General features: G+C 41.7%; 1 protein-coding gene and 1 pseudogene across 2 annotated transcripts in view; both read right to left on the bottom strand.

Annotated features, from left to right (window-relative positions):
• Positions 1 to 15955, bottom strand: part of Smg6 (SMG6 nonsense mediated mRNA decay factor) — a 228202-nt gene that overhangs the window by 137270 nt on the left and 74977 nt on the right. The gene's annotated exons all lie outside the window — the stretch shown is intronic.
• On the bottom strand, positions 14536 to 14992 carry LOC148002964 (protein transport protein Sec61 subunit gamma pseudogene; annotated as a pseudogene).

Here is a 15955-nt window from a genome sequence, read left to right as displayed (position 1 = left end):
TCAAAAGAAAGAAAGGTGTTGTGGTTGTAATAAGAATGCCCTCTCCCCCTCTCCCCCATATGCTCATATATTTAAATGTTTAATCACCAAGAAATGGAACTATTTGAAAAGATTGGAGCTATGGCATGTTGGAAGAGGTATGTCAGTGGGGGTGGGCTTTGAGGTTTCAAGAGCATGTGCAACTCCAGTCAGCCTGCCCCGCCTTCCCCACTTCTCTCTTCGGATCAGGATGTAGCTTTCAGCTACTATGCCAGCACTTGACTGCATGCTGCCATGCTCCCTTACATGATGATAATGGATTAAACCTCTGACACTGTAAGCAAGCTCTATATACATTCCTATTACAAGGATTGTCTTGGTAATGGTGTTTATTCATGGCAACAGAACATTAAGACACAAGGGAAAAATGTTTTAAGGTGAGGTCCTACAACTCGCAGTCCAAAATCAATACCCAAGCTGGTGCATGTGATGACTTATCCAATCCCAGCACTGTGGCACACCTAGCTTTAAAGTGAAAATGGGTCAGGGAATAGCAGCTAAACAAAGCAAAGATGCCAAGGAGAAAAGTGAGGAAACAGCAGTAGATGAAAGTGACTAGCGACCCAGCAAAGTGCCAGTGAGCCTCTTGACCTAAACAATCTAGAATGGACACGCCTCTTTGACAGGCCTTCCACATCTGTCAGTTCTATCTAGTATTTGGGCTTACTCCTCACCTTCTTCACCTTGGTGCTATCAGAAGATAGGAGACCCTTTAAGAGGTAGAGCCTCACTGGAAGTTCCACTGGGGACATGACCACCTTGGTTCCTTCTTTCCTTTTACACCTCAGCCATGAAGCTCCGTCTGCCATTTACTTCCTATTATCATGTGCTACCTCATTACAGGCCCTAAAATGACAATGTCAGCCAACCATGAGCTGAAACCTGTAGAAATGAGAGCTAAAGTAAATGTCTCCTATTAAATTGGCTTTCTTGGTATCTGGTATAATAGAAAGCTAATATGGTCACTATAGAAAAAGCTAATATGGTAACGATAGAAACCTATAAATATAAACACTGCTGAATTGTTTGCAGTACTAGGGAGTAGGCTCCGTATATGCTAAAAAAAAAAAAAAAAAAAAAAAAGCATTGCCTCTGAGTTATATAGCCGTAGCCTCTTTTTACCCCCCCCATCTTTATTAAATTGGGTATTTCTTATTTACATTTCAAATGTTATTCCCTTTCCCGGTTTCCATGCCAACATCCCCCTAACCCCTCATCTTCTCCTTCTGTCTGGGTGTTCCCCTCTCAATCCTCCCCCCATTGCCGCCCTCCCCCAAGAATCCCGTTCACTGGGGGGTCCAGCTTCCCTTTCTATTGGTGCCCTTACTAGGCTATTCATTGCTACCTATGCAGTTGGAGCCCAGGGTCAGTCCATGTATAGTCTTTGGGTAGTGGCTTAGTCCCTGGAAGCTCTGGTTGGCTGGCATTGTTGTTCATATGGGGTCTAAAGCCCCTTCAGATCCTTTCTCTGATTCCTTCAACGGGGGTCCCATTCTCAGTTCAGTGGTTTCATGATGGCATTCACCTATGTATTTGCTGTATTCTGGCTGTGTCTCTCAGGAGAGATCTACATCCGGTTCCTGTCAGCCTGCACTTCTTTGCTTCATCCATCTTATCTAGTTTGGTGGCTGTATATGTATGGGCCACATGTGGGGTATTTTTGTTCCCCTTTTAAAGAAGGAGTGAAGCATTCACATTTTGGTCATCCCTCTTGAGTTTCATGTGTTTTGTGCATCTAAGGTAATTCGAGCATTTGGACTAATATCCACTTATCAATGAGTGCATACCATGTGTGTTTTTCTGTGATTGGGTTACCTCACTCAGGATGATATTTTCCAGTTCCATCCATTTGCCTATGAAACAATTATTTGTTTATTAAGATTTATTTATTTAATGTATATGGGTATACTGTCGCCATCTTCAGACACACCAGAAGAGAGCACCAGATCCCATTACAGATGGTTGTGAGCCACCATGTGGTGGCTGGGAAATGAACCCAGGGCCTCTGGAAGAGCAGTGAGTATTCTGAACCACTGAGCTGTCTCTCCAGCCCCAAATTATTTATTTTTAATTTATGTATTTTGGTGTTTTGCCAGAATGTTTGTCTGGGTGAGGGTGTTGGACCCCCTGAAACTGGGGTTACAGACAGTTGTGAGGTGCCATGTGGGTGTTGGTAACTGAATCCAAGTCCTCTGCAAGAGCAGCCAGTGCTTAACCTCTGAACCGTCTGTCCAGCCTTCTGTTCTTACTTTTTATTTTGAGACAAAGTCTTATTAAGTTGCCCACTTGATCTTGAATTCACACTGTAGCTAGGACTGGTCTCTGACTCAGTTTTCCTGCTTCTGCTTTGTGAGTAGTTTTAACTAGTTTTGCAATCCTGTAATCCCAGCATTTAGGGAGAAAGAGACAAGAGTAGTTGATCATGTTCTCCCCTCCCCCAATTCTTCCATAAACTCTTGTTAATTGGACTGAGTGGGACAAACGGCCTTCAGGATACCCAGGTTCTGTAAGGTGTTTCAAGCACCTTGTTTTGGCCTAAGAAGGCAGTGCAGAATTTATCTCTATGCTGTAAGGCAGAATTCAACCCTGTCAGGACGATAGGCAAAGAAAAGCTGAAAATGGTGTAGTACATAAAGCTATGTGAGCCAAGATGTGATGCAGCTGTTTGAGCAATTTGGAGAACCCTGTTCTAAAAGGCTTCTTACTTAAACAGTATTCCTAGGAATCTAAATTAACTTCTGGGGTCCTTAAGAAGAATCCCTGCCTTTACTGACCAAACTATAACCTCAGTCAGAAACCTAAACCTGCCTCAGATACGATCTTAACTAAACCACAGGTTAAAAGGGGAAGGCAAGGGAAGCATTTACAACATTAGCAGTATCAGTGCTTTGAATGCCAATAATGAGCTCTTCTTATCAATGACATTGTAAAGAAAAGAAAACTGGTCCTCGTGCCACAAGCCTGTAATCTTAGCACCCGGGGGGCAGAAACAACAAAATTAGAAGTTCAAGATCATCCTTGACAACGTAGCAAACTCAAAGCCAGCTTTAGCCTCCAGAGGTCTAGTCTCAAAGCAAAGGCTGAGCCATACAGTCAGGATTACTTTACTGCTCCCCTTGACTGCACTCAACAGGAGGACTGTCCTGTTCCCCATGCCCAGCACAGCAATGCAATATCATTCAGTGGCTTACTGACTTTCCCTTTTTCTTCTGGGTGTGACTGAGAATTCCCACATCCACATCTGCCTCAATTTGGCCTGCCCAACAAGCAGACCAAGGCCAAAGCTCAAAGTGCCATAGACTTCCGAAGAGCCAGTGTGGCTAGGTTTCCTATAGAGATCTGAAAACCTGTTGAGGTTCCAAAAGTCACCACCAATTTTCAAATGTGATCAGAATCTCTGAAAGTCACAGTTAGCATACAGCTGAGTAAAATATTTTTCATAAATTTAACGCCAGCATGTCTGTGTTTGGAAACTTTGAAAATACATGTTGTATGGTTTACTGCACTGGAAAAGGTGCCAAACAGTTTCAAAGGAGGGGAAGTGTATAACTGTTTCCTTTCAAACGCATTTTCCAATGGGATCCATTCAGGGAAAAGGCTGGAACTAACTAAAACATTATTAAAAACTGTTATGGAAAGAGACAGAGAGATGGAAAAAGATAAACCCTCAAAAGTAAAATATATAACCAAGGAGAAGACAAGCAATCGAGGAGAAAGAAAGGGGACCTGGGCAAAAAGACATGTTGGAGAAGGGAATGGGGTGAGATGGAGTTTCGTCTGGCAGTTGCTGTTCGTGGTTTCATATTGTTGAGGATCAATCGATCAGGACTGCAGTGCTGCTGGCCCAGTGGCATAAGACAAACCACAGAGTTGGCTTCAAGCTCAGCACTTGCGAACTGCTGACCTCCAGTTTTCAAACCAAAAATATTCTTTGGGAAGCAGTAATACCAAGTTCAGTCTAAGCAGCCAGCAAAAGCAAGGATTCCTAACCTGAAGTAACACCCTATCCAGTTACATCAAGCACTCACACTTTGCTAGCATCAACTAGGAAGGAAGTTTGCAAACCTGAAACTACACCCTAACCAAACTCATTCCAGATTCTGACTCAACCAAGTGGCAACGACAACCAGAAATGCTAGAACAAGTGACATGCTGTTTGGAAGTTGCTTTAACCAGAACCCACTCAAATGGGAAAGCCAGTGCTCACCCACACTGCTATCGATCAAGCAATTCTTGTTGAGGTCACATGTATATGACTCCAAACTACATACGATGTTTAGAACAGTCTGGTGCTGCCTCACAAAGCCCCCCCCCCCCACACACACACACATTTTCTGATGATTCTTTTTTGTTTGTTCCCTCCAACACCCCTAGTTTCCTCTAGTTATAAAACTGCACCAGCTAAATGGAGGTAGTTCTACATTAGTAATCTTTTAGAAACCGGACTGCTCTCTGGGCACAGTAGAATTTTTTCCCCTATCCTAAGCCACTGTAGCTTTTTGATATGAAATCTTAGCTCACAAGAATCTATTTTGAAAGGAAGAACAGAACTGCTCCTTATCAGTGCCAAAGTACTTTCTTTTTGAGCTCCTCCAATGGAGAGGTAAACAAATCAATTAAGTTAACTACAAAAACTAACAAGATTGAGCTGACAATTGGGATTCTAGAACTCAAAATTCCAGGCAACAGCTCCAGGAGAAAGGGGAAATGTGCCACAGATGGGGCTGTTGAGGCTAATCTGCAGCCTCACCATGCTAGGCCACTTACGCCTCAGCCAGCTTCAAACAGTGTAGGGCGGGCAGACCTTGGTGCAAGCTTGCTGAGTTCCAGGACATCATTCTTGAGGGTGTAATAACCATGGGCTGTAGCACACATGTTGAGGGATGAGGGAAAAAAATAAACAGAGAGACAAAAGAATGAGGATGCACTGCCAATTTCAATTGTGCAGCTTTTATTTTTAAATGCTTATCAAGCTGAGAGAGAGCAGAGTTCTTGGAAAACAAGGTTTCCTTTTTTCCAATGCCAGCGTCAAACACCCTCAAGGACGGGCATTGCACAGACTGTAACAACAAGGAACGTGGCTTTGCACCCTCTCAGCAGCACACTTCTCTACAGGTCCCACGCTGCTCTGATTTCAGCTTAGTTGAGAACTCTAAGTAACAGGACCATTGCCTCTGTTAAAAACTTGTTCTACGTTTTTTAAATCTGGAAACTGACTGCATTAGAATTACAGCCCCTCACACACCAGCTCTCTTCACTAATAAAATACATGTGTAAAATGCCTAATTATTACTTTTACTGAGCTACAGTGCTTAGGGATCAAATACCGGAAGCTGAAGGCTCAACCAGTTGTTAGCTACAGGGTAAGAAGGAGGAGCCAAAGAAGACCTACAGTTAGCAGCAGGAAAGAACATTAGGTCCTGATACAAGCCTCAAGAGCCCATGCCCAAAAGAAACAAAAGGGCACTAACCCCGTTTTTGTTCTGACCAGCTCCACAAGAATTCATGCCATCGTGGCACACTGGGAGGCCTGGCATGACTTATCCAGGCCTAAGCCGCTCATGCCCAAGCTCAGCACAAAAAGAAAAGTGTAGTCCAAGACAGATGGATCCTGCCTGACCACTCAACTGAGGTCCTGGAGAGTCTGAACAGTAAGGAAACAAATAACACATACTCTTCCCCATATCCTAGACCCTACCAAGTCCACAAAGAGGCAAAACAAAGGACATCAGAAGCAAGCAATTATACAAGATCTATGTTGTGAAGGCAAGCAGACTACAGCCAGTTCTGGACTGTGCCCCACACCAAATCCCGGAACGCTGATCACAATGTTGGAAATATTACTCACAGGATGAGCTGGTCTATCCCTCCTCAGGGTTGGTGCTGAGAAGTCTGATTAGAAACTGGCAGTCAACTCTAACATGCTCATTTATAATAAAAGGTATGCATTAAACAAACTTGCCCAAACCTTTAACAAATCATGACTGTCATCCTCGTTTTGCGTTGTTGTTTTTTTTTTTTTTTTTTTTTTAAACAGCACATGGGACTGAACCTAGGGTCTCATGTATGCGAGGCAAGTGACCCAGCACTGAGCCACTTCTTCAGCCTGTGACTGCCATTCTTAATCATACACACAACTCCTCCTTGGCAGATCTTACCCATCTCTTAGACTTTCACAAAGGTTTTTTTCTTCTGCGGGGACACATGAGAAAGCAACTCTGTCATAAAGAAACCCAGGAAGAAAACTTGCAAAGGCAGGTGAGTTAAGCCTGTGGTGGACATTTCTTCTGGGGACGACCAGACGGGAACAGTAATTCACAGAGGCAGAGGGGTCTGCAGTCACTCTGCATGCCACATGTGTAACCCTTAAGAAGTGAGGAATGCTCTCAACAGGAAAAACACAGCAGCAAATGCTATGATACCAAAGCCACAACTCCATGGGTCCCTGGAGCCTCTCAAACTAAGCTGCCAGCTAGGGAGCTAACACTAGCCTTGGATGAAACACAGCTCTGGTAGAGTAATTAATTTTTTTCTTAACTAGGATTACATTAATTTTCAAGGACTAATGGAGTCCAGCTGTAATGAGAAGAGCGGCTGCTGATGCACAAAGGCACTTGTGCTTACAACATTATAAACACACATACACAGGGAGAGCGAGACAGCGAAAGAGACCTATAAAAAGGATCCACTATAACAGGATATTTTTAGTTTCTACAATGCTGCACTAAAAATACAGCCCTGGCTGATACATCATGGCAGAACTATTCTCTCCTTGTCCCTTCAGGAACAGTTTAAAACATTTATTTTTGTTTCCTTTTGCAATGGTCAGAGTAGAGAGAGAAAATAGCAACTCATTGATAAGAGGAAACGAGAGAGACATGAAAAATTGAAAACTACCTAAAAACTCATGGAGAGGTTTATTTTATTAGTTCTTAATAAATATCTTGCAGATTTCCTCAGGAAATACACCAGATCACATGTAAAATAGTTTGATACTGATGTCAACTGCATCAGCATATGAAGTCTATTAGGGTGAAGCCGCAGCACGGTGATCAGCGAGCTGAAAAACTCCACAGCACTGGGGGGGGGGGGGGGGGGCGGCGGGGAGATCTCACGGCCTTCCAAATTCTTCGAGAGGTAAAAAAAGTCAGCCAAGACACAGAGAGAAAGAGAAAAAAAAAAAAAAAAAAAAAAGAAAGAAAGAAAGAAAAAAAAAATCCCACATCCTGCTTTCAGCTGCCAGCAATGTGAAGTGCCCAGAGATTAATTCTACGTCTGGCCTGGAAATGTGACTTTAAAGCATGAGGGAGGGGATGCTGGGGGAAGGGGGCGAGGAGGAAAGAGGAGGGCAGGCTAACTGAGGCTGGCAGCAGGCCACCAACCCCCTCCCAAGCCATGTTTCAATGTAGACAGAAGTAAACCCCAACAGACAGCAGCTCCGCAGCCTGCCAGGGCCTTACACCAGCTGCAGCGCATCTCGCTTTCTCCACTCAGCCCCAAGTGCAGATGTTCTCTGCACATCACTTCCGCTAGGCTTTCTCTTAAAGGACTAGCACACAGATGTAGAGGTATTTCCCTCCCTTAGTAACACACTTCTGCCTTTAGGGGCCAAGAGGAAGGAAAGCCAAAATGCTGAGAACAGATATTACTAAGGGAAGAAGATCTGCTCCAATCTCCCCACAGATCAGACTGGGCTAAAGAGCACTGGTAATTGTGAGACTGGATCTCAGATCCCAACACTACACAACAAACCAGGTGACCCACAAACTCCTGTAACTCCACCTTTGAGGACCCAGTATCTTCTGGTTTCCACACGTGCATATATATTCACAGACATAAAAATAAATTGTGAAACCCTAAGAATGCGTATTGTTGACAGGACTGGCTATGTCAAAGACCTCAGACTAATTAGAATATTGTAAATTCCCCCACCCCCAAGGGTAGGAGCTGAAGGTGAGGATCAGAGGGAAATGGCAAAGCCTTCCTCAGGAGTCTGAATGTGGATAGTGATATAAGGTGCAGAAAATGTCCACTATAGTTCCCTTCCTGTGACGTTTATAGCCTGATGACTGTTCCCCTACCTATGCAGATTATTCCAAGATTGGCTAAACATGTCTCTTTGATTTATTTGTATACCATAAACCCTGCCTCCTTGTTTAGCTGAATGTAACAATCCAACCTCCCCATTCAAATCTATATAAGCACAATAACTTCTGGGTACTGTGACTTCTCCATCAGAAAGATCCAGGCCTACCTGACCCCAGCTTTCCTGTACATGTGTCTACATGTCTATCTTTTCTTCATTCCCTCATCACTCCAGTTCATCTATCTCTGTAATCATGCTTGAAGTAGTAGTAAATAATTAAAAAATGCAAATGCAAACAAGGAATTACCAGTATAAGGCCAACAAAGATGGCTCAGAGGGTAAAGGTTCTTGTCGTGCAAGCCTGGCTACCTGTTTTATTCCTAGGACTCACATGAAAGTGGCAGGACAGAATCTACTCCAAAGTTGTCCTCTGACCTCTATGTCAATATGTCACACATATTAATAATAATAATAATAAATTAAATAACAATATATTATTATATTATACTAATATATTTTTATAATATATATAATTATACCCCCATAATAATAATAAATTAAAAAACTACCAATGAATATAGCAAGTACTTGTTATACTTATTATCTGCTCAAATAAATTGATGTAAAATCTACTAGGCTATATATAAGACTATATATAGAACCTTTAATGGTTAATAAAACTTGGTGAAAGTGTCATTCTTCCTAATAGTCAACAAAATGTAATTTATGATAAGGCAGGTTTGAAGACAGCTTGGTAGTTTCTTACAAAATGTACTATCAGCAGGGCATGGTAATTACATGTCTGTAATCCCAGCACTTCAGACTGCTGAAGCAGGAGGATCAAGTTTTCAAGGCCAACCTGAGCTCAAGTTGAGATGCTGTCTCAACAGAACTAGGGTGGAAAGATAGATGACTCAGTAGGTTAAGACCTCTTATTCTGCAAGCATGAGAACCCGAGTTCAAATCTCCAGCAACCACATAAATCACTGAGCAAAGCTGTCATGTCGTCAACCCCAGCATTCAGGGGCAGGGACAATCTGAGCTCTTGCAAAAATGGAGAGCTTCTTATTCACTGAAAGATCCCATCTCAGGGTAGTGAGTCAGAGTGTCACACAGGAACACGCCCACTGTCCATGTCTGGACTCTCCAAGTGTATGCTCCAGCTAGCTACACACACACACACACACACACACACACACACACACACACACACACACACACACACACACGGGGGGGGGGGGACGCAGGGCAGGGAGGGATACACACACACAGACACACACTCAAAAGACCCCAAAACAAAAAAGTAAGGTACTCTAAATATAGGTACCAGCTATCAGGTCGCCAAATAAACAATCAAATAGTAAAACCTTAGGTCTGCAATAAGCTGTGCATGGGTGTTTTAAACAATTATACTAGAAATGCCGGTACTTGGAAACAATCAAGATGCATCCCAGCAATGTAAACAAATACACTGTAGATTAGCCAGGCAACAGAATATTCATCATGGGCTGGAGAGAAGGTTCAGTGGTTAAGAGTACTTGTTCCTCTTGCAGGGGACCCAGGTTTAGTTTCCAGATGCAACATGGGGGATCCAGGGGATACAATAACCCTCTTTCAACCTCCATAGGAACCTAGGTACACACAGGGTATAAGCAAGCAAAACAATTATAGACCCAAACATGGTGGTTCACGAATTTAATCCCAGCATCCAAGAGACTGAATCAGGCAGATCTCTATGATTTTAAGACCCTCCTGGTTTACACAGTGAGTTCCAGGCCAACCAAAACTACATAGTGAGACCCTGTCTCAAACCAAACCAAACCAAACCAAACATGAGTGCATATCAGTAACTGAAAGAAGGCAGCATGAAAGGGATACATAATCCATGATTCCAACTGTATGTCAATATGGGAATGATAGAGATATATATGGTAAAAAGATTAGTGGTTTCCTAGGAGTCAAAAGAAAGAAACAGATGCTAAGACAACACATGGGCATTTTTTTTTTTTTTTTTTGGTTTTTTTTCGGAGCTGGGGACCGAACCCAGGGCCTTGCGCTTCCTAGGCAAGCGCTCTGCCACTGAGCCAAATCCCCAGCCCCACACATGGGCATTTTTAAGGATAGCAAAACCAACCATAGCCACAGTAGTAACAGGTATGTGCCACTGTGTATTTGTTGAGACCCATAAATGAAAACAAACATAAAATGTATGAGAGTGAACACAAATATAAACTACATATTTGAGGTGATATGTCTACTAAAAGTGAATACACATAATCGCTTTGGTTTAGATGTTTGATAGTGAAGGAGGTTGTATAGGAAGGGAAAATATATAATAAGGGAAGTTTCTATACCTTCTATTCAATTTTGCTATGAACTAAAAACTACCAAGTTCTGACTTAAAGAAAGGATAAGTTTTCCTATATTTTGTTTCAACCACATGGGAGGCAAAGGCAGGTGTACATCTGAGTTTGAGGTCAGGCTGGTCCCAGGAGTTCCAGGATAGCCAGGGTTACATAGAGAACCCTTGTTAAAAAAGAAGGAGAGAGAGAGAGGGAGGGAGGGAGGGAGGGAGAGAGAGAGAAAGAGAGAAAGAAAGAGAGAAAGAAAGAGAGAAAGAAAGAGAGAGAGAGAGAGAAAATCAGTCAGTCAATCTGTCTTTTGGACATCCTTAAATATTGCTGTTAAGAATGTAAAACTGAGGGGCTGGAGGGATGGCTCAGCGGTTAAGAGCACTGACTGCTCTTCCAGAGGTCCTGAGTTCAGTTCCCAGCAACCACATGGTGGCTCACAACCATCTGCAATGGGATCCGATGCCCTCTTCTGGTGTGTCTGAAGTCAGCTATAGTGTACTCATATACATAAAACAAACAAACAAACAAACAAACAAACAAAAATGTAAATACATAAGAGCACTGTTCCAGAACACACATGGTAGCTCACAGTCATCCTTAGCTCCAGTTCTAGGGAATCCCATTCCATTATGCATAGCCATATGCAGGCAAAGCACTCATACATAAAACAAATTACAATAAAGTAAAATAAAATAAAATGCAAACTGGGAGCAAATGTCACTTGTGAGAGTGCTTGTCTAGCATGCACAAGGCCCTGAGTTCAGTCACAGGACAGCACAAAGCAAGAGCAAACTTCAGGAGGAACAGAGAGGTCCAGGCAGCCAGGGAAACATAAGAGACCCTGTCAAAAACAAAACAAAAAAGTATATACTGGGTGCTGGAGGTGTGCACCAGCTAGTAGAGTAACAGTCATGAAGGTCAGTCCCCAGCACTTCACAAAACTAGGCATAGTGGCTCATACCTCACCTCAGGTACAAAGCATTGGGAACCAGCCAAAGCTGCAAGAGATCATCTTCCTCTCAAAAGATTAAAAACAGAAACTGGCCAGGTGTAATGGTGCAATCTGCAATCCCAGCTACTCAGGAAACTCAGGCAAGAGAATCACAAGTTCCAGGTCAAGCTGGGTAAGTTAGAGAAACAAAAATTTCAAAAAGGGGCAGAAATGTAGTTCAATAATAATATATTTACTATAACTTATGGCATACTTACACAAATTAGAGTTTACTTACTACAACTTTAATGTGTTAAGTATAACTTGTAAGTTATATAACTTAAGTTATAAGTTAAATTATATTTAACATAAAAAAGGCCCTAGGGCCATTCTCTACTATTTCATCCTCCAAGAGTTAAACTAGTATTTCTTCCAAGAAAGTAATATAGCATCATTTATTAGAAATGTTGATAGACTTCAAGTTTTTTAACCCAACAACTAAACATCTAAAAATGTACCAAATGTGGTAGCTCACACCTGGAACTCCATGGTGATGATAAAGCAGAGTACAGAGTGAGATCCTGCTTTGAAAAGCCAACAGCCACTATGGAAATCACTGTCAAGTTCCTGAGAGAGCTGGGAATCCATTACTACAAGATCCAGCTACATAGATCTTAGGCATATAACCAAACGACTCTATACCCTACTATAAAGATATTTACTTATCCATGTTCACTGCTATTCTTTTCATAATAGCCAGACATTGGAAACAGCCTAGATGTTTATCAACTCATAAACAGATAATAAAAATGTAGCACATTTAAACAATGGAATATTATTCAGCTGTTAAGAAAGATGAAATTCAAAGATAGACAGAGGTAGAAAAACAAAAACCATCCTGAGTGAGGAAAGTCATATCCAAAAAGCAACTGTTGCATGTTTTCTCTTATGTGTGGATGTTAGCTTTTAAGCCTGTAATATAAGTACTGTCATCGGAGTAACCACAGAGTAGGTACCTAGCACTGGGCTTAGGGCGTGGGGGAGGAGAGAGTCTCCCAGGAAAGGGAGAGATAAAGGAGAAACTAGAGTAAGAGGACTAATATAGGAAGGGGGAGGGGAGAAACCTATTGCTGTACAAAAACTTCTTTAAATATATGCATATATGAAAGGAGTTTAAAGAAGTCACCACAAAATGGGGGAATCAATGACCCGACTAGACATCTGATGCTACCAAACAAAACCTCCAGTATCTAGAATGGGTTACATCTTGCTGAGTTGTTGGCCAAAGAGGTTCCTATTAAATATGACAGGTTATGGCTAAGGTTATTGGTTGCTCTCAAAAGCCTGTTGGTAAGGCCCTATTACTGAAGACACTTATGACATCAAACATGGAGAAGATGAGCTAGTGCTCAACTAGAAGCTTTAGCCCTACTATCTACCTAGCATTCATGGTGCTTGAAGGTATGCTCCACAATCCCAAAAGAGAAAGGTAATCACTCAATTACAAACCCTATAACATACAACAGGGACTTGCCTGCAAGATACACTGTCCAATAGTGCATAAATATTAAAGGAGTAACCAACCACTTTTTAAAAAATGGATTTAAAGCTTACTCCATGGCATAAAACCCATATCTGACATTGCTAATGTGGCCAATAACCTGAGACTGGGTATGTTATGGACCTAGAAGAAAGCCTAATACTATTTACTATTCTGCTAATGGAAAGTAGCCATAAAATGACTCATAACGATATATTACTATACCCAGAAATCAGTGCTTTGCTCAACTCTTATCAGAGAAACAGCTTTTCTGCAGAACATAGTTATTAAGACAGAGACCCGCTGGACAATATGCAGAGAGTGATAAGTGAGAGACTGGAGCCTTCAATCTTAAATGGAATGTCTTTATCAAAGTCCTCCTTCAAGGCTCGGGGATCTGCATGAAGAGCAGGCACAAAGATTTTAAGAGTCAGAGATGGTGGATGAATCTAAGAAAATAGCATCTTCTAGACACAGCAGGAGGGGTGCACATATGAACTCACAGAAACTGTGGCAACGGGCACAGACCTGCTCAAGTTCAAGCTAGATGAGTCCTAGCAGTGAGAAAATGAAGTGGACACAGGATGCTACTTCTAATCAGGAAGCTATCTGCAGTTGCTATCTGACAGCAAATGGAAAATCAGTGCTTCTCCTACAGAGTGTCATGGGTGTACCAACACTGTAAGGCAGGCCCGTGCCTAGGAGTAGCTGGCCAACATAGAACAACCTCACATTTGCTGGTGAGCTTTTTGTTTTGTGGGGTTTTTGGTTTTTGTCTTATTGATTTTGTTTGTTTGTTTTGGTTTTTGTATTCAATTTGAGAGAGAGAGAACACACAGGAAGTTGCTTGGATAGGAAGGTAAGGAGGATTTTGGAGGAGTTGGGAAAGGGGAAAAACATGACACAAGTATATTACTAAAAAAATTTTAAGTGAAAAGAGGAGGAATAACACTGCTTTATTTTTGAAAATAATGGTAGAGTTAAATCCTAAAGAAGCATGCAAAATATAGTTCTGTGGAAAACATAAGCATTATAAATCAATGAATATTCTAACAAGACATGATGGGTCATGCCTTTAATCACAGCACTAGAAAGGCAGAAATAGGTGCATCTTTTGTAAGGCCAGCCTGGTCTACACAGTGAGTTGCAGGACAGCAAGGGCATACATAGTAATAGAGGATGGATGCGGGGGTGAAATGGGGGGTGAGTGGATGGATGGACAAATAAACTAAAGATTTATTTGTTTATTATATATGAGTACACTGTAGCTGTCTTCAGACACAACAGAAGAGGGCATCAGATCTCATTACAGATGGTTGTGAGTGACCATGTGATTCCTGGGATTTGAACTCGGGACCTCTAGAAGAGCAGTCAGTGCTCTTAACCATTGAGTCATCTCTCCAGCCCCACAAACACAAATTTAATATATAAAGTTGTTCATTACAATTTTGTGCATGAAAGCACATGCCTATAGTCTCAGCACTTAAGCAGTTAAGAAGAAATCCAAAGCCAGACTAGACTACATAGAGTGACCCTGCCGCCAATAAACAAGTAATATCACAAATGAAGAATTTATATCTTGAATACTCATTAGTAAAATATAGCACAACCAAACATCTTTTATTTTTTTCCAGGCAACTTTTTACTTCATGAGCTTGTCACCCCCTCATTGGTTCACTAGTCCCACAATGAGAAAGAACTCAGTCACCCACATAATGTTATTAATAGGAATGTGGATCAGTTTCACAAAGAAGCCGATGAACCCCATGACAGCGAATCCTATCGCTGTGGCCATGGCGATCTTCTGGAATTCTTTTCTATCAGGTTTGGTGCATCTTTTAACCAGCCGAATCGAGTCCTTTACAAACTGCCGACTTGGCTCGACAAACTTCGTTACCTGATCCACGTCTGTGGGATGGCGGTTTGAGAGGGTAGAGACATGTAGCTTAGGAGCACAACCAAACATCTTATATTCAGTACCTTTTTAACTGTTAATCTTTGAATATACATAAAGAAACCAAAAGAACTTCATTGACAGGAAGTTAGTAGCACTTTGTTACCATTTTTAGTCTGCCAAATAATTTTTAAAATTAGTTTATGTAAACAGGATAGAAGTGCTCTAAGGTGACAGTAGAAATATGGTAACTGGATACAGAAGAAGAAATAAAAGTATCAGGCAGGTAAAGGTGATAATAAAAGATTAAAATCTTAGGAGACGAGATGAGAAAGGACATACACTTTTCTGAAGAAATTAACTTCCCAACCTAAAGATACTGGCTCTGTGACTAGCGGCAAATACCACAGCACACGGAATGTATTCTAATTTAATGTCAGGGTGTAAAACATGTGACTGAAAATGATATTTTCAGGAAAATAACCTTAATAAAAACCAGGAAAGGACAGTAACAGTGTGATAATTAGTAATAACCCAGTCAACAGAGAGCTAGAGAGATGGCCCAAGGGGGTAGAGCACTGGCTGCTCTTTAATGACCCAGGTTTGATTCCTATCCTCTACACATGGCTTACAACCATATGTACCTCCAACCCCAAGAGATCCAACATTCTCTTCTGGCTTCCGTGGGTACCAGGCACACATGTGGTACACAAACATGCATGCAGGCAAAACACCCATATACACACTATTGAAATACAGGTTAAAAATAATTTTTTTTTTCCGGAGCTGAGGACCGAACCCAGGGCCTTGTGCTTAGCAAGCGCTCTACCACTGAGCTAAATCCCCAACCCCAAGGTTAAAAATTTTAAGAAGATAATAACCCAGCTTTTATTGTTCAGATCAACTTACTAACAAGCAAGTGTTTTATTTGAACACCACATACATTCACTGAAAACTGACAATGAGCCAGTCACTCTTCTCGAAGATAACATGTCAAAAACAAAAAACCCCCACAAAAACCTATCTCCAGGACACTCACGTTCTTGCATAGTAGTAGAGAGAGGAAATAATAAACATTTGCACAGCAAGCTGCACACTCTTTACCATGTGG

Source organism: Rattus norvegicus, chromosome 10, assembly GCF_021556685.1.
Source record: "Rattus norvegicus strain SHRSP/BbbUtx chromosome 10, alternate assembly SHRSP_T2T, whole genome shotgun sequence".
Lineage (NCBI taxonomy): Eukaryota > Metazoa > Chordata > Mammalia > Rodentia > Muridae > Rattus > Rattus norvegicus.
Note: the sequence above shows the minus strand (reverse complement) of the source record. Positions and strands in the feature narration are given on the sequence as shown.